This window comes from Sander vitreus, chromosome 15 (assembly GCF_031162955.1).
Source record: "Sander vitreus isolate 19-12246 chromosome 15, sanVit1, whole genome shotgun sequence".
Lineage (NCBI taxonomy): Eukaryota > Metazoa > Chordata > Actinopteri > Perciformes > Percidae > Sander > Sander vitreus.
This window is the reverse complement of record NC_135869.1, coordinates 6,341,462-6,367,549: the sequence shown is the minus strand read 5'-3', so window position 1 is coordinate 6,367,549 and position 26,088 is coordinate 6,341,462. Positions and strand designations below refer to the sequence as shown.

The 26,088-nt window shown below is 41.7% G+C and overlaps 1 protein-coding gene across 1 annotated transcript in view; it reads left to right on the top strand.

The window, feature by feature from the left end:
• Positions 1-328: 328 nt before the first annotated feature.
• Positions 329-26,088, top strand: part of LOC144530715 (junction plakoglobin a-like) — a 136,637-nt gene continuing 110,877 nt past the window's right edge. The window contains exon 1 of the mRNA XM_078270415.1: positions 329-516. The gene's annotated coding sequence lies outside the window, so the exon portion shown is untranslated. The remainder of the gene's footprint in view (positions 517-26,088) is intronic.

Here is a 26,088-nt window from a genome sequence, read left to right as displayed (position 1 = left end):
ACTCAGAGTTTCCCATCTCAGGGTAAATCAACTCAGACATCAGGGTTAGACTAAGAGTTTGTTAAACCTCCTTCCTGAAATGGGGCCCAGGTGTCTAATAAGCATCTGGTGGCCTTTACTAAACGCCTGGTGACGTCACACGCTTGGTGGTGTTTATTAGAGGTGTTGTGGCGTTTATTAAACGCCAGGTGGCGCCAAGAACGGCGTTCAAAACGCCGTGAGAATTGTGACGTATTTTGACCCGTTTGGCTTTCCATACAGTCCTCTCCTGTGACGCTGTAGCAGCCGAGCCGCTGCCGGTTCGCTCCCGTCCCTCCGCCCGGCTGGCTGCGTGCTGCACACCGTGTTAAACGGGAGACATAGAGACACAGTGAGGGCACATAGGCGATCAAACCCCATGAGCGGATCTGAACCTGAACTATACGGACTGTGGATTTAAGGAGAGGAACGACGGACAAGTTGAATCTGTGACTGCTGCGACAGGGAGCCGCTCCAGACTGCTGTCCAGTTAATAAGGTAACCAAAACCAGCTGAGCTGTTTTTCTACGCATGGTAACCAGATAACGAGCTCGGTCACCAGATACGTGATGGTAAATAAAAGAGGAGAGTGAGGAGTGACCTCCAGTTGGTGGTCATCATCATACAGCATCACAGTCATCATTAGAAACACAGTCTGTGAACTGCATCCCCTCTGTCCTCCTGAAACTTCAATCAGTCTGATGCTTCTCTCCAGGGTGAGGGCTCCAGCTTTTAAAATCCAACATAAACACACAGTTCTGTGACCAGTGAGCTGAATTAATGTGGGTTTTACCAATAATCTTTGAAGGGATTTTTTTAGTGTGCTGGAGATGCGTGCTGCATCAGAGCAATGATGCTGTCTGTCTTAAACATATTCTGTAAATATGGAAAATGAGATATTGCAGTGCTCAGAGCTATGGCGGCTCTGCTGTGTGTGTGTGTGTGTGTGTGTGTGTGTGTGTGTGTGTGTGTGTGTGTGTGTGTGTGTGTGTGTAAGTAATTACAATGAGACTGTTTGGAAACACACTGTGCAGTTTGTGGGTCCTTCCAGTGTGGCTTGCAATGTTGCCTCATGTCTCTGTACATTCTGCCCCTGCAAGACATTTCTCCCTCTCTCTCTCTCTAACATATACACACACACACACACACACACACACACACACACACACACACACACACGTACATATACAAACACAGAGAGCAGAGTTCAGTTCAATGAGCTTTACTGATTTAATAAAACACATTTTCACACTGTCTTTGTGTTTCTGTTGTTGACTCCACATTTTTTGGCTGTGACAAGCGGGTGTAGCAGCCAGAGAGCTAGCCAAGTGTGTGTGTGTGTGTGTGTGTGTGTGTGACCATCGGTGCATGTGATTGAGTGGGTGCCATAGAATGTTAAAACTATGGAGGGTGTGTCCGTGATGTCACCCATTGGTTTCTTAAGAGCTTAAATGAAGCACAAAGTGGGCGGCTCCTGCCGTCGCCATCTTGGCACTGGCAGGGCTGACGCGTGGGGAGATGGACCGTGGATGGAGTGTGGGTGGAGCTAAGATGAACTGGGCGTACTCGAATGAAGCCCAGTTGCTGAAACTAGTCCACATAGCTCCCAAGCTAGCAATAGTAGTTTGGCTAAGAAGTTAGGCTAGGATAAGCTACTCTGATGCTAGCCCTGTGGTGATGCTGCTCTCTCGGCTACTGCAGACAAGTTGCTCCTGGTTGATAATGAACTTGTTCCTTTTTGGAACAGTGACTAATGGGAAGCTTGACCACCTCGCCTGTAACAGACCCCAGTGTTTCCGCTAGAATTTTTTTCAGCGGGGGGATGGGGCGGGGGGGGGGGATTTTGGATGTCATAGTACGGGCTTATCTGCTAATATAAGCTACCGACCGTTACCTTGAAACCATCCAGAAAATATATACGGTACCGTAGGGTGATTTAACGTCACCGCTCATTTTACACACAGTTTAACAACAAAACAAAACGCTGAGTGAACATTACTAGCTACATTTTTCATGTTGGTTTTGAGCAGTATGCACCCCCACTAACCTGGAAAACGGTTTTAAATCAGTAACGTTACTACAGCGTGTCGGAGGAATACACACAGACTCCTGCAGCGGCCAGTCAGAGGCAGAGGGGCTGTCACAGCAGCGTGGCTAACGTTAGCTTCTTGTCTCATCTGGGGTCTGATTAAATTGGGGTCTGGGACAGTAAATTCATCACAAAGCTATTTTCCAATAAACTGTAGCTGTCATATTTCACGGGTGTGAGTGTGGATTTTATGTCGCGGCTTTCGTCGCTGTTTATCACTTATTGAGTGAAGTAGTACTCGCCCTGTTGTTTATTTGGTTGCCATAACTTGGCGAGTGATGACGTCCTGTCACTGTTCCAGTTGCTCTGCTCACCCTAGGGGGGAGAGAGAGCGGATGACAGTTGCTTGAGTTCAGTAGAGCAGACGGCGCTACGAGTTTATGACTTTTCATACAACGGCTGAAGGAGCGGTGATGCGCGGTGTACATAGCGGAAACCCTGTTGTGCGTCTGCCCTATTTCTGATACCGTGGCGCTGGAAATTTTACCGTGGCGGACCGCTACTATGCTATCAACATAGAGGAAACACTGGACCTTATTAATGTGTTAATGCTTTTATATCTATTTTTATTGCTGTTAAATAATTCAGAAACAGTCTCAGCAGTCGTCACCTGTTCGTCCAAAAGTCTCGGACTGTTAACTCGGCTGTTAACTGCCCCTGTTTTTTAATTGTTTTTACTGAATATTTGAAGGCAAACTGTTAACGTTTATGCTGACATATAACACTTGTTTTGTTGCACTTGTATGATATTAACAATAAAGTTCAAGATTATCATCACCCTAAAATATCGTGATATTATTTTAGGGCCACTTCTAATCACGCTACATATTAATCTAATCTATTTATATGTATTCTTTTTCAATCCCAAATTAGGCTAAGGGTAACTACTGTTCTTTTAACCTAGACCCTATTTTCCTATGTTTTTGTGTGTAAGTGACTGATAGGAACAACAATCTTTGACATTGGTCCAGTATTAAGCAAGACGGCAAAACAAGCTACAATGTAAGTTATGGGGCAATTGTGCAGTTTGTATTTACCTTCACAAAAGTGCTCGTTTTGCCACTGACAGGCTCAGATTAATATTCTAAGTGTCTGACAGCATTATGGAAAGGATTTCTAAGGATGTCGACCTTTATGTTAAAGAGTAAGATCCTTTGTTAAAAACATAAAATCATCCGCGAAATCGCACTCGCTAAAGCCACCAGACTCCATGTAAATAAACAGTAATTTTAGCTTAAAATACAATTCATTCAAAATCGACAGAAACAAAATAAAACTATGAAAAGCCGTTTTGGGTCGTTTTACCACTTTTCCAACCATCACTTCTATAGTTTTGGTTGAAATAAATGCATAGTTTACCAATTTACATGTGAAAATATGATGGCTCTATACACGCTAAAAGTTTTTTTTTTTAAATGGAGTCTGGTGGGTTAAGTGGTTAAACAGAAAGAATATTAATCTGAGCCTGTCAGTGGCAAAAAACAGCACTTTTATTGGACCAAACTGACGGTGAACATTTGCCCCATAGGGTTACATTGCAGCCTATTCTGTGGCTGCCGGTTACAGCGTTCACGCTTAATACTGGACCAGTTTCAAAGATTGTTGTTCCTATCAGTCACTTACACCCAGAAACATAGGAAAATAGGGTCTAGGTTGAAAAAAACGGTAGTTACCCTTTAAGGGGTGTCTGTGCCTATTTGGCTATTTCAGTTACAACTAATCTTCATGTATCCGTAAATAAAAGCCAACTCAACTGTATGTAAAATTATACGAGGTTACCGGTCAGCACGTCAGTAAACTGAACTCCTATTTACAGACAGTATTAATGTGTGTTTTGATATTTAACTCTATGCTCTTTTGGAATAGACGTCTCCAACAGGACCTGACATGCAACTCGGCATCGTGTAATTGTTTTTTATTTATGACGGACAGTCAGATTTCTGATTTCATGCATATCAGGCTATAACATTGCCTGATCTATTATATTGTTGTTTTTAGGCCAGTATTTGTAATTCGTGGTGCAGTGGAAAATATTGTGGTGATCAAAGCCCTGCAGTAGCTACAGAGCTGGCGCCTGCGCCTGGTTCCCTCTTTTATTCACTGATATAACAGTTTATTTTGATGCTACATGAAGGTGCTTTGTCATTTGTCACAAATTGTGGCTTTTGTATTGAAGCTGTGAAAAAAAAACCCTGATGTTCAGACGTTGTCCTGTATTCCAGCCTAATTGACAATACAGCTACTGTACTTTTTTATTTATTAAAGAATGATTTTGACTGGGCAGCAAGAGAGTGAGAGACAGAGTGAGGGAAAGAGAGAAAAGAAAGATAGAGTTTGAAACAGTGTGGCTCACACACCAAAAATAGGCTATTAAATCATGAGTAAAATTATTTGTTTCCTCTATGACACCTATGGTTGGTCCTATGGCTGATGTCTTTGTCCATCGACAATGGCAGACAGCCATAGTGATGTCACGTCAGACATTGTGATACCCATCCACACCAACGATGGGGTTTGCGGTGGCACAAATGCATTCATCAGCACCAGGCAAGCAGCGCAGCAGAGAGGAGATGTCAACGTACATCGTGATGTTTCACTGTGGACATCGCCATATGCCAACTCGGTAGACATCACCCAACACTAATCACACCTTCTCTCAATTTGAAACATTTTAGCTTACGCAGATGTGTTCTTTACTTAGTTATATTCACTACCAACAGAACCCATGACTTAAGTGTTTATAAGCTGCAGACTAGAGATGGTCCGATACCAGTTTTTTGCTTTCCGGTACCTGAACTTGCGTATCGGCCGATACCGAGTACCGATCCGATACCAGTGCGTCATATATTTTATTATGTTTTAACAACTGTATACTACTATCCCTGTATGGATGGGATATTATTTCTATCTTTGTTGTCAGTCTGGCTCAGGTTAAACTCTTTGTGAAACATGAATGCCACAGAACTTTCTTTTATTCTGCAGTTTGACAGTCAGTTATAACGGAAAAAGAACATAAATAAACTAACGTATTTTTTCTTTAGGGCTTTATTACGTGGTATCGGATCGGTGCATAAACTCCAGTACTTACCGATACCAGCGTTTTAGGCAGTATCGGAGATACTGGTATCGGTATCAGAACATCTCTACTGCAGACCCGGAAAACTGAGCTTTTATTAAGCCAAAAGTGGATACAGACGTGAGGAATCAGCAGGAGGAATGGGAAGACTGTGGGATCCTGACACTCAAGCTAACGATTTGCCCGACGTTACATGTGTTAGCTTAACTTACAGACATAAGCTATGTCCCAGTTCAGGGGTTGCAGCTTTCGGAGGTTGCAGCTTTCGGAGGTTGCAGCCTTCGAGGTCTACTTCGACCGCATCCTTCAAATCCCATTAAGGCTGAACCGAGCGGTCTCGGAAATGAGACGGTCTGGTCTACGGAGTCTTTACTGTTTGCGTCAACAGACGGTTACACCTTTACCCCTGCGTCATGAAGCGCTGCTCCCGTCGCCTAGCAACAGCTGCAGTTGATAACCGGGGTCAAACAGCGCTGAATTGGAGCCTTAGGAAGTTATACAAAATAATATTGTTTTTATTGTTTTTATTTTATAATTAGTTCAAAGCTCTGCCAGCGCCGGCGTGTGATGTATCTCCGAATGCGAGAGGACCATGGAGAGGTAAATTAAGATTGGTTAAAGTCGTTTAATCCAACAGTAATGTTAACGTTAATATATTAACGTTAATGTTAGCTAACGGTTAGGTTAGGGTCAACAGTTTTATATTGCTAATGTCATTTAACTTTTATGAAATAGTTTTATTTAAAAATATATATAATAGCCTATATCTAATATTGAAAAAATGGTTTGTCATTATCCTAGATAGATAGTTAACAATAAGCCTTTAAGCATCATATATCTAATGTTAAACTGTCACTTAATGCTTTTAACATTTTCCATTTTGTACTGATTGTCCTCTATCTCTGTTTGGAAAGAAAATTTAAACTCAATAAACATAGTGTTTAAAAAAAGCTCTCACTTAGTATCTAGCTATTGCTTATTTACCATTTTCCTTTTCTTCTCCTTCCCCTAAAACAGCATAGAACCCAATATGTGAGAGTCAACCTGAGTGTCCTTGTTCTGGACAGGTTTTTTCTAATGACCTGGACACCAGACCTGATTTTCAGCTGAGCAAGGAGGCCCTGACAGTGCTGCTGGGCCTTCTCAACCAGGAACGGAGACACGGATAGGGTGCCACTATCGAGACCCTGGTGTTTCTGTTCTGGCTGGAAAATGGGACATCATACGGTGGTCTCCAGTGTTTGGGATGCCTTGATCCACTGTCCAGTGCATTGTCCACAGAGTTACTGAGGAGGTGGTGGCCATTTTCCACCAGGTCATCCACCTCCCAAAAACCCCAGAAGACCTGGAGGCTGTGTCTCATGGGTTTGCAGGTCTGCCATGTCTGCATCAAGCCACTAGGGGGGCCTGGTGATCAGTGCTACAGGAACAGGAAACTGTTCCCCATCCATCATTCTGCAGGCTGTTTGTGACCGTCGACTTCATCGACACATACCTGGGATGGCCTGGGTCAGTCCATGACTCCAGAGTGCTCCACTAAAGCCCACTCTACCGGCGGCCACTCTACCCTCCTCCAGGGCACTTCCTCCTAGCAGACAGTGGGTACCCATGCCTGCAACACCCACTCTCCCTCATCACTCCCTACAGGATGCCTTTTTAAAAAAAAAAAAAAATCATTATTTTACCCTTTTAGGTCATAACAGCATGTGCTATCCTCTACAACATCTGCCTTGGGGCTGGTGACATTGTGGCCCTGAAGGGATGAGCCTGAGGAGAATGCGAGGATGAGGGGGAGAATGAGCTGGAAGCAGTAAGTGGTGCTCCCTGGCGTAACCAGCTGACTGCAGAGGTGTCTGCCCTGGAGGAGGTACCCCCCTGATCACGATTATTTTTAACAGGCAAGTAAAAGAATTGTGAAGCTATTATTCGCATTTTAAATATTTTGTAATACAACAATGTTGCTTATTAAAAAATGTTTTATGGTGAGAGATATCGGATGTCAAAAAAGGCTGTGAAGTAATATATTTTTAAAATATTAATTTATTACACATCTTAGTGACGTGGCAACCGTTGATTGACTCTGTAGACGATGTGGTGGACAGTGGAGAGATGCATCCCAAAAAACCTCTGGAGACCACCCTAGATGATATCCCACTCCTGGAAACAGACACCAGGGTCTTTAATGGGGCACCTCATCCAGGCCCAGGAGCACCACCAGGGACTCCCTGCTCAGCCAAAATATGTAGATAGAAATAAACAACAATACTGTTTTATACTGTATTAATATATATTATTATTATTAATATACTGCTCTAATATTTTTAATTTGTAAATAGTTAATCAAGGTGTTGTAGGTTGTAAATCGATAATTTTTTATAATTTTTGCTTTAAATTAAAAAAAATAGAATAAACAATGTAACAATCCATTTCAATTCAAAGTATTTATTATTTTATTAATCAATTAATTTTTCTAACAACGAAAACAGTCGGTCCATCCTCTCACTGCTCTCCCTTTCTCTTCTGTCCTCTGCCTCCCTGTGCAATCTCATGTCCTCCTTTATCAAGCTGATCAGCTCATACTCTTTCTCTCTCTTTTTCTTTTTCTAAAATACCACAGTTCAGGTTAGCCATGTAACATTAATTAAATCCAACGTTTTAACCGTTAACGTCACTGAGATTAGAGACAAGTCAAGGTTTAAACACTGTTAAATTTGATAATGTTAAAAGTTTTATTTTTCGGATGTGGACAGGCGAGCTGCAGAAACGTTAGCGTTTAAGTTTTTAATGAAAGTATGAGGTTTTAAGCCCCCTTGTTTTTAACATTTGTGTCATTAACTATTCTAGTGAGTTAAAACCCAACAGATGGGCTGGGGGAAGCCATAATGTGAACTGTCCCTGTGTATTAAAGAAACTGATAAATAAATTAACATTTATAAGCTTTTGTCTTCAGAAAACATCATAACTATGTATTTATCTGCCGTACAGAAACTCTTAAATATGTATGTATGTATTTATGTAACGGTAAGGTAAAGCAAATAACGTAAAACGTTAACCATTATGTTAACGTTAAGTTACTGTTACAAAAAATACTTATTATTTGACTATGTAAGTATACTAAGGGTTTACACTGAGTAGTTGGGTGCATACGGTGAGTATGGGCTTCTTCAGGGGCCCCTGAAGGCCCCCATGAAGGCCCCTGAAGTTAGTATAGGAGTGACCCATACTGACTATCTGGGTGCTTACTGGGAGCATGGGCTTCATTGGGGCCCCTATGTTAGTATACTAAGTGTTTACACTGAGTATTTGGGTGCATACGGTGAGTGTGGGCCTCATTATGGGCCCCTGAGGAGGCCCTTGAAGTTAGTATGGGAGTGCCCCATACTGACTATCTGGGTGCTTACTGGGAGAATGGGCTTAATTGGGGGGCCACAGCAGTGTGAAGTAGGGCTGGGACGGTATGAATTTTTTCTTACCGCGGTTGAAAAGCAAGACATTACACAGGTACTCTCGCATGATATAGGCCTAATAGTCAACACAAATGTAATGTTATTATGTGTCATGGAACATTGCGCTCCCCAACTCGCGAAAGGTTGGATTTGCTCCATCTTTTGATAAGTTTTTTTTAGAAAACCCTGAATCCATGTAATACACAATGTCATCAGACACAGTTCATGTCATTAGAATCAATGAATCCATGTCATTAGACACAACGTGCACACGTGCACGCCAATGTTTTTTTTTTTGCGGCGATGGCGGTGACAAGCTCAGAACCGACGTAGGCGTCACGTGACCGCGGTATTGCGGTAATGCGGTAAACGTCCCAGCCCTAGTGTGTAGCGCACACAGTGGTGAAAAACGAGGTACTGCAGTACTGAGAAGCTGGTGCTGCTAAACCTGGGTCTACTGCAATCCTGGCAGTTGGGTCCCATTGGGCACAATGGTGGAGTTCTGCGGAGTAAGAGAGGTTGGGCTTTTGGAACAGCTTCATATGTATGGCCATTATAAAAAAAAAAACAACAATCATTTGTGAGTTCCTAACCCTAACCCTAACACCAGATACTGACTGGTTTTCTATTTAAAAATACTGATTCACCAAAGTTCAGTTAAAAAATCTTCAGATCAATATGCAAATTAATCGTTAATTGATAATCAAAATAATTGTTAGATTAATCAATGACAAAAATAATCGTTAGAGACAGCCCTATCCATATTATTGTTTTACTTTTGGTGGTGGCAGTAGCTCATTCCGTAGGGACTTGGCTTGGAAACTGGAAGGTAGCTGGTTCAAGTCCCCGTACGGACCAATGTTTGGAGTGGGGACTGGTACATGGAGATGTGCCAGATCACCTCCTGGACACTTCCAAGAGGCCTTTGGGCAAGGCACTGGACCACCAACTGCTCGGAGCGCCTGTCATGGGCAGCTCCCTTACTCTGACAGCTCTGCATTATAGGTTCTGGGCATGTATGTGTTGTATGTATCTGTAATAACAGAGTGTAAGTGTAGGATTAATAAAGTACGTCTTATGAGAGACATATTGTACTTTTTATTCCACTAAATATATCTGAAAGCTAGTTGCTTTGCAGTGACCACCAGCTGAATGTTTGTTAATCAGATTAGGAGCCAATAATCAACAGGAGCTGCATCTAATCAGTGCGACAGTGGACTTTAATGTTTCCGATTTCACGATGCATGAGCAGCTTCTGTGTGGCTGGCAGCAATTGAATAATTGCACTTTTGTTGCGTTAACGTGCGAGAGTGCAACAACCGGCACAAGAACTATGCAGAGACCCTTACTCAACCTCAAACTAATAACATATATTATAGGGAAAAACTGTTAGCACCCACACAAAAGGAAAAGCTGCCTTAGGATTTACAAGGTCTCATCATTAAGTTTTTTTTCAGGACAAGGTGTTGTTTAGATCCCTGTAAGCTTAACGAGACCGAGGTCTATGTGAGATACATTAGCTGCTCATAATGTGTGAGTTTGCATTGGGGATGACTGAGTACCAGCTGAAGGAGTGAAAAATGAACCTGTACACAAAGTGAAACATTAGAATGAATTTCAGGTGAGGTTTATGCCAATTTCTAGCTTGGCAAGATAACAAAATACCACAAAGCCAGATACTGTGGGCAGCGCTGCCAAGCCTGCGAGGACACACACTGACTCACAGGCTGCCTCAGACCTGATAACAGACAGCAATGTGTGTGTGTGTGTGTGTGTGTGTGTTTGTGTGTGTGTGTGTGTGTGTGTGTGTGCGCCTGCCTGCCTGCGTGTAGTTTTATGTCTTATACAGTATATGTATGTATTTGTGTGTCTGTAGTCTGGTAGTTTTTCTCATGGCAAAACACTTTTTAATGACATATAAGCACTGCCTGGCTGACTATTTTAAGTCTGTATACAGTGGGGAGAACAAGTATTTGATACACTGCCAATTTTGCAGGTTTTCCCACTTACAAAGCATGTAGAGGTCTGTAATTTTTTTATAATAGGCACTCTTCAACTGTGAGTGACGGAATCTAAAACAAAAATCCAGAAAATCACATTGTATGATTGTTAAATAATTAATTAGCATTTTATTGCATTTATTGCATCCCCACTGTATGTTGTGTATTCTACAGTATGGATTACATAAAAGCACTACCAAAGACTCTGAAGTAGAGCGGGTTGTCCACCAATACCAGGGTTGGTTCGATCCCCAGCTCCTCCTATCTACAAGTTTCAAATTGCTCCATGGTAGCCTGCTGCCATCGGTGTGTGAATGGATAAATGAGAGGCAAATTGTAAACGCTTTGGATAAAAGTGCTATATAACTGCAGCCATTTGTGTTTTGTGCATGTGTGGACCATTAATGACAGTGTGTGTGTGTGTGTGTGTGTGTGGGTGGAGGACTAAGTGACCTAGATAGTTACCACGCTTCTAGTTATCATGAAGATCCCATTCCATTAAAGTGTTTCGATGTGGGCCAGCCTACTTCACCCCGGAGCTCTGTAGAATGGCCCAGGCTTCCTAGTACAGACAGTTGATAGTCTATTCTACTCCGAGGTGTGCCTTCTCCCATTGTTTGGTTGGGGCCAGGATCCATTGGCCCTTTGTTGGCGCATAAGCGTGTCCACTCCTCCAGTGCAATCCCCAGTCCAAGTTTCTTACGTCGCCATGGTTACCTTGCAACCCGTACCTTTAAAAATAAAAATCACTCTTATCCCCCTCGTCGTCATCCACACTGTCTTCTCCTTTTGTCTCTGCTTATCCCCCAATGGTTTACGAGTTGCAGATGTGCCACTAGATGCACTGGTGTTTCCCTTCCAGTGTTGTGTTACACATATAAGGCAAGATTAACAATAACTTTAAACTTAAGTTGTAAAGCCCTTAGTAAACCAATTTAGCTGGATTTAAATGATTAATCAACCACAACTTTAACAAATTAAATCAAACAAATCAGACACTTTCCTCTTCTTTTTTATGACGCTTGTGAATGTAGCTAATTGGGGATAGAGAAGACAGAATTTATTATATGAGTACTTATTCTTAGTATTATACAATCTTTTTAAAGGGTGCAACACTTTTCTTCTACAATGTTCCACACAAAAAGTCTCTCTTCTGCTGTTTGCATACCAGAGAGTGACGGCAATAAATCTCCTTCAGCCATTACGTGTGTGTGTGTGTGTCCAATACTACCTTTTTGCAGCCTCATCTGCTCCCACATTCCTGTATAAACTGGACATAGGCTTTAAGAGTAACATGACACACAGCAATATAACATGACATCCAATAATAATAGCATGAAGCAATGCAACCTTTTGTCACATTATAAAATTATACCATGGATATTTTGGTCAATACTGAATTTACGATTGCTTAACGCATGCACTCATTGACATTTGGACTGAAATTGCAATTATTGATCGCAAACATTTCAACAAATCAGTGAAAACATCTTGAACTCTGAAAATGATCTTAAACTCTTCACATTTAAACTCTTCTTTCATTCGGAACACAAGACAAACCCAAGAGTTTACTTGCAAAACGTACTGTGCAGAACAATCGTTCCTCTTGATTACATTGTTTCTGTAATCAATAAGCCGGAATTGTAATCACCATACAACTTTAATGAATTGCACAGCTTCAATCTGGAGTCAGTGTAAGTTGTTTTACCTTCTAACAGTTTACAGGCTTCAGTTGACACTACTGGTTCTGCAGCTTATGCAGAATAGTGACATTCGAGTCAGATTTCTAAACCTCTATAATATGTGACAAAAGATGCTGATCCATCCTTGGACTGTAATAAACTGATTTCCGTTCAGTTGTTTGCCAGTCTGTACTTAGAGAGGAAGACATGAAGGGATAAATGATCAACTGTAAACAATTTCTGTTGTTCAGGGTTAAATGAACCAATGCAAAAAACCTTTCATTTGACCAAAATATACAGGTGAAACTCGAAAAATTTAGAATATCGTGCAAAAGTTCATTTATTTCAGTAATTCAACTTAAAAGGTGAAACTAATATATTATGTAGACTCATTACATGCCAAGTGAGATATTTCAAGCCTTTATTTGTCATCATTTTGATGATTATGGCTTACAGCTTATGAAAACTCCAAATTCAAAATCTCAGAAAATTAGAATATTGTGAAAAGGCTCCATATGGTAGGATCGAAGTGTCACACTTTAATCAGCTAATTAACTCAAAACACCTGCAAAGGAATCCTGAGCCTTTAAATGGTCTCTCAGTCTGGTTCAGTAGAATTTACAATCATGGGGAAGACTGCTGACATGACAGTTGTGAAGAAAACCATCATTGACACCCTCCTTGTATTGTGGAGGGAAAGCCTGAAAAGGTAATTACAAAAGAAGTTGGATGTTCTCAAAGTGCTGTATCAAAGCACATTAATAGAAAGTTAAGTGGAAGGGAAACGTGTGGAAGAAAAAGGTGCACAAGCAGCAGGGATGACCGCAGCCTGGAGAGGATTGTCAGGAAAAGGCCATTCAAAAGTGTGGGGGAGCTTCACAAGGAGTGGACTGGAGGCTGGAGTTACTGCATCAAGAGCCACCACACACAGACGGATCCTGGACATGGACTTCAAATGTCGTATTCCTCTTGTCAAGCCGCTCCTAAACAACAAACAACGTCAGAAGCGTCTTAGCTGGGCTAAAGGAAAAAATGAACTGGTCTGTTGCTCAGTGGTCCAAAGTCCTCTTTTTTTTTGATGAGAGCAAATTTTGCATCTTATTTGGAAACCAAGGTTCCAGAGTCCAGGTTCCAACATGTTTGAAGTCCAGTGTGAAGTTTCCACAGTTTGTGTTGATTTGGGGAGCCATGTCATCTGCTGGTGTTGGTCCACTGTGCTTTATTAAGTCCAGAGTCAACGCAGCTGTCTACCGGGACATTTTAGAGCACTTCATGCTTCCTTCAGGAGACAAGCTCCATGGAGATGCTGACTTCATTTTCCAACAGGACTTGGCACCTGCACACACTGCCAAAAGTACCAAATGACCATGGGATTACTGTGCTTGATTGGCCAGCAAAATCGCCTGACCTGAACCCAATAGAGAATCTATGGGGCATTGCCAAAAGAAAGATAAGAGACGTGAGACCGAACAATGCAGAAGAGCTGAATGCTGCTACTGAAGCATCCTGGTCTTCCATAACACCTCAGCAGTGCCACAGGCTGATAGCATCCATGCCACGCCGCATTGAGGCAGTAATTCATGCAAAAGGGGCCCAAACCAAGTACTGAGTACATATGCATGATTATACTTTTCAGAGGGCTGTATTTCTGTATTTAAAATCATATTTTTTATTGATTTCATGTAATATTCTAATTTTCTGAGATTTAGAATTTGGGGTTTTCATAAGCTGTAAGCCATAATCATCAAAATTACTTTTGCACACTATTCTAATTTTTTAGAGTTTCACCTGTATCTGTTGTGGTGGAAACTTTTCATGTTTGCAGCAGGTGTAGGTTTTGAAAAATAGGAAAGTGAAACAAATAAAGACAGTCGAAGACTAAACCAAGTTAGGTTTTTGTATTTTATTATGAACTTGCAAGAATATAGGAGTAACACAATTTCACAAAAGGCACTGCAGCCCAGTGTGGAAAAATGTATTCAACGAATAAGAAAAAGCACACAGTATATATGCACCTTCAGTGAGATAGAAAGACATGCCCCCCTTTCTAAACATGACTCAACATTTCTTACAATCAAACATAGTCAGACATTCAGGAACATTCCCCTCTGTACCACTTTCTACCCCAAGGTTTAGACATCCCGTTTATCTCAACTATGTGAGAAGTCTCAACTATTCAGGGAGAAATAACAGATAGTTTAGGGTGACCTTGTAGCCCCTATCTGTTCAGCGTACACATTACGTTCCAAGACTTTGTGGCTCTTACTTTCAACATGTGAGAATAAGAAAAACTCACTTTCAGCATTGTGAGACAAAGTAAAACATAAATAAGACATAAATTGTTTGCTTTTACATTGTCTCTACCACTGCTTTTCATACACTTCATATGGTCATAATCACACTTGTGATACAGTATCCTTCTTTTGTGTTAAAGATAAAGGGTGCATTTACAGGCTTCATCGAAAAAATAGTTTAAAGATGTTAATGTCAGGCAATTTCCACTGATAGACACATAATGGTTCTAAGATATTTTTAACGAAATTCTGAGAACAGCACTCTGAATCTGCTGTTTGTATCACCTTTATATCAATCCAATTTGAATGTTTACATGCGATCACTTCCCAATACATTATCTGGGCAGTTGCCTATGTTGTCGGTGCACGAAAGTAGAACAGTGAAATGCTCTTTAAACATTTCCTAACACACCAACAGAATTAACATACTGTAGTTGCCACTAATCTTGGTAGAAGCTGTCACAGGAAATTCAATGCAAATGATTACAGAATGTATAGCACCCGATTCAGACAAAGTGATTTTTTTTCCATCCTGAGTTGATTGATATTGAGGCATTTTCTAGTAATATTATAGGTGCTTTACACTTCATATAGGTGCTCACACGGGCATACACTTATTTTGAAGATAACAATAAGTACTTCTAATAGTTTAGCTTCTCCTAACAGTGTATGTGTATTTTCAGAATGTGTGAATGCTGTAGATAGTGTACCATCCTTCACAGGTGTCAGAGCAGAATCCGGTTCTCCCTCCTCCCCTCCTTCTCTCAGTCAGCCTACTGGCCTTTGGTCTGTTCTTCCAAAAAGAGGTTTTTGTCCAGTGCCGTTTTGTTTGGTGAAGCAGACCTCAGGGTCATATGATCGACCTCTCTGAAGCGTTCGAGCTCTCCGTTTTAGCTACCGAGTGAGGCATCTCACTTCTGTTCAATCTTTGTTGGGGCCCCGCGCTGAATCTCGCTAATTTCAGGCCTATCTCCAAACTACCTTTTTTTTGTGAAAAAATTGTTTGCAACCAATTAATGGTCTTTCTGGAAGAGCATTATATTCTGGAAGTTTTCCAATCCGGTTTTAAAAGCCTGCACAGCACGGAATCAGCTCTTGTATAGGTTTTTAATGACATCTTTTTAGCTACAGACTCGGATGATTGTGTTGTTCTTGTGCTCCTTGATTTAACTGTCAAACGCAGCGTTTGACACAGTGGACCATGAAATCATGATCTCTCGTTTGGAGCAGTGGGTGGGCATCAAGGGCATAGCACTCAAATGGTTCAGGTCCTACTTGGAAGATCGAACTTTCTGTGTCAGCTGTGGTGACTCGGTGTCCTCCTCTGCTCCTCTCTCTTGTGGGTACCCACAGGGCTCAGTTTTAGTCCCCCTTTCTTTTCTCTCTTTATTTGCTCCCCCTTGGCTCCACACTTAGGAAGCATGGCATGTCCTTCCACAGTTATGCAGACGATAGCCAGATCTATGTGCCTCTTAAAAAGAATGACATTGTCAGACCACTACTAAAGTGTCTTGCTGACATAAAGGCCTGGATGGCTCTTACCTTTTTAAGTTTTAATGAGAGGAAATCAGAAGTGATGTTTTTGGTGGCACCACTGGGAACCCCCCTGTTGATAGTTGCAGAGATCCAGAGTAGAGGTAGGGAGGGTGTTGGTCCGGGGCTTGATGAGGTTGTTCATTGTGGAGAAGAGGTTTCTGGGGTTTTGACAGGGGTTGGTGAGGATGGTGGAGAGGTAGGCAGATTTAGCAGCAATGAGGGCGTCTTTGTAGGCAGTGAGGTGGAATTTGTAGGCTTCATGGTGGACTGTGAGAGATGATTTTATTGTCAGACGTTCAAGTTGGCGGCCAATTTGTTTCATTTTCCGGAGTGCAGGTGTGTACCAGGGTGAAGAGGTGTTAAAAGTGACGTCTTTTGTTTTGATGGGGGCCAGGGTGTTGAGGGAGGTAGACAGGGTGGAGTTGAGGTGGTTTGTGAGGTCATCCGGTGAGGTCAGGGTTGAGTCCAGGTGGAGAGTGGTGGAGAGCAGGTCAGAGAGATGGTGGGGATCGATAGATTTGAGGTTGCGGAAGGTGATTTCTCTGAGGAGGCGGGGGCGTGAGGTTGGAGAAGGGATGGTGAAACGTATCAGTTTGTGATCAGAGACGGGAAAGAGGCATGGATGGAGGTCGAGCACCGGTTGGTTTGTGGAGCAGACCAGGTCGAGGATGTGTCCTTTTTCATGGGTGGGGAATGTGACATGTTAGGTGAGAGAGAAGTTATCCAGTAAAATGGTGAATTCTGATGAGAGCTTGCAGGTTGGGGAGTCCATGTGGATGTTTAAATCACCTAGTAGCAGCAGACGTGGAGAGAGAGAGATGAGGCTAGTGTGAGGAGTTCAGTAAAATCAGAGAGGAAGGAGGGATTTGGTTTAGGTGGCCGGTAAATGAGGATGACTGTGATGGAGGAAAGAGCTGTGAAGGCGAGATATTCAAACGATACTGAGGGGAGGGTGAGTTCTGTGATCCGAAAGTTCTGATTGAAGATAACAGCGAGGCCACCTCCACGGCGGGAGGGGCGGGGTTTGCAGATGTAATTGTAGCCAGGGGGGGATGCTTGGTTGAGGGAGAAGAAGTCGTTGGGTTGTTGCCAGGTTTCGGTGAGCAGGAGGAAGTTCAGAGTGTTGTCGAGGATTAGTTCATGGAGGGCAGGGGCTTTATTGTTGAGCGATCGGGTGTTGAGGAGGACAAAGTTGGCATGGTGAGAGGTTGGTGGGATGAGGGCAGGCTGGAGAGATCTGAGGTTGTCCTGGTTAGCAGTGCGTGTGGTCGGTGGGGTGTGGGGGCATTGCAGTTGAGGGGGGACAGTGAGCGGATTTGCAAATGATTGGAGAGTATGATTAAGTGTATGTGAAGTGCGGAAAGCACTGTAGTCCAGTCTGGGTTTTCTGTGCAGCCTGACGGTGCGTTCAGCCCTATGTGATCCAGTGGGTGAAGCATTCTGATGACGTGGGACAGGTGCGACAGAGCGTGCAGGTGACCAGATGGATGGAATGGATTGTCCGTGGTGGAAGAAAACAAACTTGCGGCGAGAGCTTCTGTGGATGTACCTGGGTCGACGTAGAAGTCCGAGCTGTTTGATGACTGGGATGCAGGAATGGAATGGAATGGAGTAGTTGACGAGTTCGACCAGTTGCAGAGTTGAATATTTGAACATGATGCCGAGCGGAGGGACTGAGGGCTCCGTAATAGCGGTTAGCTGTGGACTAGGGGCACAGAGGTGGATGACGAGTGCCAAAATGATCCACGGCATGACAGGAGGAGATGAAAGTCCAGTCTCGGTCACGGCTCGCATCTGGTGGAGGTTTCCTGTGAGAAGGAGGTCCGCAATTGGGTTAGCCGCTGTAGCAGCTAGGATTAGCCGCCACGCGTTGGGTGAACGGGGGCAGCCAGCTAGCGGCTAACCGATGAGGCAACAGTCCGGTCGAGGAGCCCAGGCGGCTTCGGGAACCAGCTGAGAGGCTGTCCAGAGGTACAGAGGCTGTCCAGAGGTAGGGGTACAGCGAACACAAACAAACAGGAACACAAGAGAATAGCAGACGGAGAAGCGGCGAATAAACAGCGCCAGCGTCCTCTCACGTCGAGGTGATATGTCTCTTAACTTGTTTTATTTGTATTCTGTTTGTATTTTATGACTCTGAGTTATGTACTTTGTCTTATTTATTATTCTGTACAGCACTTTGGTCAACTTTGGTTGTTTTAAAGTGCTCTATAAATAAAGTTTGATTGATTGATTGATTGATTGATAGATAGATAATACCCCTTTTACACCAATGGCTCAATCAGGGTTATACCCAGCTCGACTGTGTGTTTGAATGAGATAACCCTCCACGATCTACTCGGCTTCACAACCTAGGTCGCCTAGGTAGACTAGGGTCTATTTCATTGTGAATTGTGCACGACCTGGGTCACTACCCGCTGTGGCAGGACGAATTCTGTGATTGGTTGGAAATGACAGTGGGGCAGTCGTCAGGTTTTTCTGTCTTATTTTTAGAAATGTGTCATGAAGCCAACACCAAAGCCCAACTTTCTTTCTAATGAAATCAAACAAAGAGAAATGTTCTCCCTCGTCTTAAAATCGTCAAAAATCTGTATCTGACTTCCTTGTCCAGTTGCTGCAATAAATATGCAGAGGCGGATAAATCACTGCGCAAAATCATCTGAGAAGTGTTTTATGGTTATTTATTTGTGCTTTAGAACGTAATCACTGCCAAACAACCATAAAGTAAGCTATATTTATGTCTTCCTACTGTAAAATGACGGATTCAAGTAGCAGTTCTTGTGGTGTACAGCTGGAATGGAGTATGTGATGTTAGCTGTTCACTGAATATGATGTGTAAAACCCTGCCTATTTCTAGCACTTAAGGTAATTGTAATGCATTGCTCCCGGGGTGACCCAGGTGATCTCTGAATTGTCACGACCAGGGATATACTCATGTAGACTGGCTTGGTTTGAATTTCCAAAAGGAGAGTTAAACCCAGATCAGACAACCCTAGCCCAACCCTGGTAGGTGGTGTGAAAGAGGTATAATACAGATGATGCTGAACTGAGAACTGAGCCTTCTAGCAAGCAAGCTAATTAACCAGCCAGCCGGCTCATTTTCTGTAACCAGTAAAAGCATGTTCGGTAGAATTAGCAAGTTAGCTAACTAACTATTCAACAAGCTACCAAACAAGCTAGGTAATGCTATAATCGCTAAAATAGAGAAACTATGGAAACATCTTTTGTCATGACTAATTAATTAATGACACAGCATCATCTGTAATAGAGATAAGTTTCACTTCAGCCAATGTTAAAAGTGAATAAAATAGCCTTGGCTTCTTACTGGAGTTCCACAACTAACGTGATTCTAACTTTGTTCTGTCCCACCCAGCGATGTCTCTCCTAACAGCGCTGCTCCCACCGAACATACTTGTGTGTGTAGCAGGCAGTGGACCAAACCACTGTAAAGCAAGGAAGGGGGGGGCTCCAGATGTTTTTCAACTTAAAAACGTAATTATATATTATTACATGATTTACAATACACTAGGGCTGGGCGATATGGAGAAAATCAAATATCGCGATATTTTTGACCAAATACCTCGATATCGATACTGCAACAATATTGTAGTGTTGACTACTGGTGCTTTCACAAAATATTTACACAATGAGATTTTTGATCAATAATCATCAGTAATGTGGATATAATGACTAAGTGGGTAAAGGCAAATAATAGAACAGTCTGGTAAGTTCAGAAAATGACATAACTTTACTGTAATGCAGCCTTTAAAAGCAGGAAAAGACAACACTTATGCCATAGTACGATATTACGATATTCAAAATATAAGACGATATCTAGTCTCATATCACAATATCAATATGATAATATATTGCCCAGCTCTGTTTAATGATTTTTTTAGGGATGGGGTAGGTCCTGACCGCCCTGACCCCCCCCCACCCGTGCGATTTATGCCTATGGAGAGGGGCTGGAGCCCACTGGACTGTGTGCGCTGTAAAAAATACACTGTTAATTAAAAAAAAAAAAAAAAAAAGTATTCAGATTTTAGCTAGCTGGGCAGGTCTCAATCTAACTGAAGCACGTCGCCCAAGTAGAACCTATGTATGGAAAATACTGTATGAATGCCTCTGCCAGCTCTCTGCTCATGTTGGACGTTGTCTATCATGGTTCACTAAGATTCATTACTGGTTGTTAACCCCTCACCCATCATTGCACTCTCTGCTCAATTGGTCATTATTATCCATTCATAGACTTTTGCACTGGTATAACTTCATCAAATCCATCCTTGGGTTGCTGCCCACACATATATCCATTTACATGTCACGCAAGCACTGCAGTCACAGCCTACGCTCCCAGGCCTTTATTACCTTCATGTCCCATCGGTTCGTACAGAGCTCGGCAAAAAGGCTTTCTCTTTTTTCTGCCCCCTCCTCCACCTGGAATACACTGCAGCAGGACCTAAAACTGTCCAGCTTGAGCCCACTAGGGGATTCTAAACTCATTTTAAGGGCACTGGAAAAAACATCTTTGTAATCTTGTTCTTGTTTTTAGTACTTTAGTGTTTTAAGTCTATTTGGCACTTCTTGTTTAAATATTGTAGGTTCTGTTTGATAAATCTTGTTAATACTATTGTAATATGTTTGTCTGTCTGTAACTGATATTGTGTATTGTCCCATACAGGTCTCTCTTGAGAATGAAACCATGTGTCTTAATGAGATTACCTGTATAAATAAATGTTAAATAAAAAAAACAAAAAAAAGTTGTTATAACATAAAACGTTTAATGTTATAATGGGATAATTTAGCCTTTATTGTTAATTAAGGGGTCTGAGCCATTTTTTTGTACATTTTTGGGTCACCAGAGGGCCATTTCCCAAAACCTACATAGCAGATTAAGCCAGGATTTCTTAGTTATCCTGGATGAATTGATCATTGTCTTGGTTTCACGAAAGCATTGACAGATAAATTACCATGGAGATTTATTCTGACCAGGCTAACAGCCAGGATTTATTAATCCTGGAGCCTTTTCTGTTCACTCAGCAGTTGTTTTTACCTTATTATCATTAGCCTGCATTAAAATAACACAGGTACGTATTGCTGTTCAGTTGAGTACTGGTATTATTTGAACATTGTGACCATTATTTTTTATAATTGTTCATGTCATTGTTGCTGTTATTGCGTTTATGGAAACTGCTGTTCATATTGCTGTTAGAAGTTTGGTGAGTATTTTATGGCAGTTGTTGAGATGATTAGAAAAGGCAGGGTTAGGGTTAGTTGCAAATGTGTTTTTAAATGGAAAGTCAGTGATGGAAGGGCAATACATAAATATAAAGTATAATATATAGTGTTAAAATGGCAGACTATAATAATAATAATAATACCTCGTTAATTATTTTAGTTGATTTATTTCTTTTGGTATTTTTTTTATAATAAAGGATCATGTATGTTACTCTACCATGTGCATTTTATTTGGCATTCTTAGCACACAATTTGTGTTTTGTCCAGTGAAATGACACTATAATTTGGGAGGATTGTACAATTATAGTCTTAGTTTTCTGGACCAATAACTATATAGTGTAGGCTATAATCTACTGTACATTCATTAAACAAGAGAGGAGGAGAGAGAGGAGTTTTTTTACCTTATATTTTGCCGGAGGAAAATGATTGATTCATGTTTACAGTGTGCATCGCATTTATCACCCTAACCCTAAGAGCAGTGGTCAGTAAATGTATATTTTTAGGGTACTTATGCATTCAGGCGGTCTGTGATTGTCTGCCACACTTTCTCCAGCTGTTTTAATTAGAATGGTCGTCTTTTTTTTTTTTTAATCATACTTCCATAAGAAGCTGTTGCTCACTCTGTTGAATGTATGCACGCGTATTCTCCATTTTAGGGTCAGTAAATCTGTGATCGACATTGCGGTCTGTTAAAGAAAGCTGTGAACGTGCATCTATCCGAATCACTTCATCCTGGCTCGACCTCCTCAGCCTGGCTTGGCCGTCGTGAAACGGACAAAGCAAGGGTGCACTGATTAGAATAGGTCAAGCCTCTCTTTATCGGTTATCCTGGATTTATAAATTCTGCTTTTGTGAAATAGGCCCCTGTTCTCCTTGTGTAATAGTGCTTGTATAACCTCAACCATGTTATGCACAATCAAGTTATAGACATCTTTATTTTTCAGGACAACCTGGGCTATCAGGATATGTATGCTGCAGCGATGTTCCATGAATGTATAAATTGTTATAGGACTATAAAGACAAAAGGAAAAAAAAACTAAACAGAAATTGAATCTCACAGTAATGTATTGAAATCACACAGAAAACATTAATGAAGAAGACTTTTGGGTTTTGAAAATTGTTATCCCAAGTCTTAGTCTTAAAAGAAAAACCAAAATAAACACTGTAAGATAAATAAAAAACTATTGAGATTTTTTCCCCCAGAAAAATCCATACGCTTTTATCAAAAATGTTAGTTGTGTCATCTCCAATGCATTTTCTGTCTGCTATTAGACATCATGAGGCACATCACCCTTCTGTGTCTGCTTGCCATACACACATACTGAATACAAGGCCCTCTTGCTTGAATCCGGTTAGGGTTATCTATTGGCTAAGCAAGCTGCCTGTCACCTGACATAACTGCATATGATTGGTCGACAGGTAGGTAGGTAGATAGGTTTAGCACTACTGCTGTGTTTTATTTTCCATTTTATTTCCATTAATTATGGTATTCTATCCCCATTTTTATGTCCATTATGTGCTTATGTCATGCAATTTCCTTATTGTAGAGTTAGGCCTATTTATTGTATGAAAGGCACTATACAAATAAAAAAAAATATTATTACTGCTTTTTACACATCATAAATACCTGCAGACTCATTTTAATAAGGCTTGGTAATCAGCTTCATGAGTTTCTGATTTAGAAAGTTTGTGATCTGTATCATGATTAATCATATTAATGCTTAAGCTATATCCCTTGCATTTACGATAATGTTGGAAATAAAGAAATCACACATACAATATCTAGTAAATAAAAAGGATAAAGTAAATGTTAACTGACAGCAGAGATGTTCACAAGTCATTTGTTGCAAGGCCAAGTCAAGTCTCAAGTCTTTGAGGGGCAAGTTCAAGTCAAGTCTCAATTCTTTTGCCACGAGTCCAAGTCAAGTCTCAAGTCTCTGGCCATCTGATCTGTCCCTAACACTGTACTGTTAAATCTTATGAATTCAAAGCATGTCCTGTAGCTACCATCCAGACAGTACAGTATCAAAATCAGTTGTAGGAGAACTGTATGGGGTCTACTTAACACATCCCTCTAGACCTCAGACCTGGTGAAATATTAACCTAAGTCTGTCATCATATGGATACAACTATAAAAAGACAATCTGCCTGTTCCCAGCATTAGCACAACACTTTGCAATGGTTAGCTTGTTACCTGTGAGGATATATGCTAAATGTAACGTCTCTTTCACTCAAAAAAATGTCTAATGTCAAAGTGGAAATCAAGAGAAAAGTGGCCGCGCCACACCAGTTACAGAACAACATGCATCTCAGTGTCAGTCCAAATTACGCACAATAAGCAGTATGAACTCACTGATGTAATGCCATTTATTTAGTGTTAGTACGCTCAGTGAAACTGAGTCAAGCGCGAGGGAGATCTGACTCAGATGAGGAGAGATTAGTGAGGCCAGCGTCTCCACGGCAGGTGACAGTGCGCATGGATGAAATAATGAAATAGTAAATAGGACTACAGCAACAGAATTATGTGCAGAATTAAGACAGTCAAGACGGCCCAGTGTTTGGTGGACCGGGTACACCTTGTTCACTTAATAGCCTACAAATCATCCACGGGATAAATTACGCATCACATGAGTTTGCCCACCCGACACAGCGTTTGTTCCTGGGGAGATGGATCCGTGCGTCCCGCCTCCTGTGCGCCATGGATGTCTGAGCCTCAGCAACCACTAACTATAAGATACAATTTGCCTGTTCCCAGCATTAGCACAAGACTTTGCGATGGTTAGCGTGTGTGTGAGTGACTGACCTATTTAGGTGCGTTTTGAGATGTCTGATGAAGTCCGACGTTGTTGATCCGGCATCATTTATCTTGGTGCCACACACTTTGCATGTAGCTGTTAGCTTACTGCCACTGTTTACCAAGTTATTGAAAGCCAAAACTAATGAGAAAAGGCACAACTCCAGGAGGATTTGGTGTCACCATCGGCAATGCATTTTTTGATATGTGAGTTCGCGCACATAGGCGCATGCGTTACGTTGTACATTATGGCAAAGGGCAGGGGACATACAGCTCGTCATACGTTTCCCCCGTATATGCGCCAATAAAAGAAAATAGAAATACATGAATACATTTTGATTTAAAAAGCAATAATTGCATGAAAACAGGTTGTTGACGAGTCTCGAAGCTTGAGTCCGAGTCAAGTCTGAAGTCAGCTGTTTGTGCGACTTAAGTGCGACTCGAGTCCGAGTCTCAGACTCGAGTCCCCATCTCTGACTGACAGTCATATTAGCCTACATGTTTCAGTAAAATATCACGTTAACAATGAGGAAACTAAAAAGTCAAAATGTGTTTCTTCAATATATTCATCTTCCCCTTCTTTGGTGATCAGCGACAGGAGTTTTAGTGGTTGTACATGACTGCCACCTAACCATGGATGTATTTTCTTGCGCCAAATGCAATGCATTACATAACTGCAATGCATTGTGGGTGACATCCACCTCTGGAGTGACCATCGTTATTCACTCGCTCCCTTACCCCTCCGAGGGTCAATCTCACCAAGTTCACTTCAGGTTTTCAGACAATTGGAATGACCAGGGCTTAATTTGAGCCGGAACACGCTGGAACATGTTCCGGCTCCTCCGACGTTGGAGCCGGAACCTTTTTTATTGGATCCGGCACCTCCTGTGTCACTATGAAAAATGAATCGCCTAAATGAAAAAAATAAATTACTGTTTGTGTAGTGTTCAATGTTGTTATTTGTCTTGTTAGTCTTTATTCCCCATTGAAGTTCCACACAAATCTTGTGTTTGCATTTTCGATGCGTTTTGAGGTGAATTTTCAGGGTAAGACAGAGGGGGGAGAGGGACGGAGGGAAGGGAGGCACTTCAAGTGACACATGTGCTTGTGCTGATTGAGATTGCTGTTAGCCTCGTTTCACTCCGGGGAAAAATGTCAAAAAGACAACAAAGTTTGCTTAACTTTTTTCAAATACGCTGGCCAGTCGGATCCCAAACATGCAAAAATCGTTTCTGCCGATCAAGAATGTGGAGACCAGGGTGGACACAGCAGTAGTACGTCTACCATTAAGCCAACCATCGTAAGCGGGATGATGATGACCCACAGGGGGAAGGAGATGAAGAAGTCATGGACTGCAAAAGGACATAGAACTGCACTGGACACGAGATGTAGAGAAAGAAGCAGGGGAATAGAGGCCGGGGGCTCTCTCGATGCTGTATGGGCCATTTTGGACAAATAGGCTAATGACGGTAGGAAGAAATCACAATTATTCCATGCTGTGTTTGTGTTGATTATTGATTATTGGGTGGTCATCATTGCAATATATAACCTACTATATATGGTTTAATTTCTATGTGTATATTTAAGTCCCACAAGTAGCCTGTTGCTGTTTACATGGTCATGGTCACATGATGGAGTGTTCGTCTCACCCAATGGGTTTTTTGGTTAATTTAATAGTCCGATGGATAATTGCTCATTGTAATTTTCACAATCTTGTGAAAATGATTGTTGCAGTGTATTTTTTTTTACATTTCGCACCCATGCAGTGCATGTTCTGAAATGAAAATAAACATTGCCCTGATGTACACACAGCGTTGTTTAGGTTTTTTTAGTCAGAGAAGCTACGTAGGCAGTGTAATTTCTTTTATTGTTCTGTTACCTCCAACCCCCCCCCCGCGCTCCGTAACCTCCCACTTTA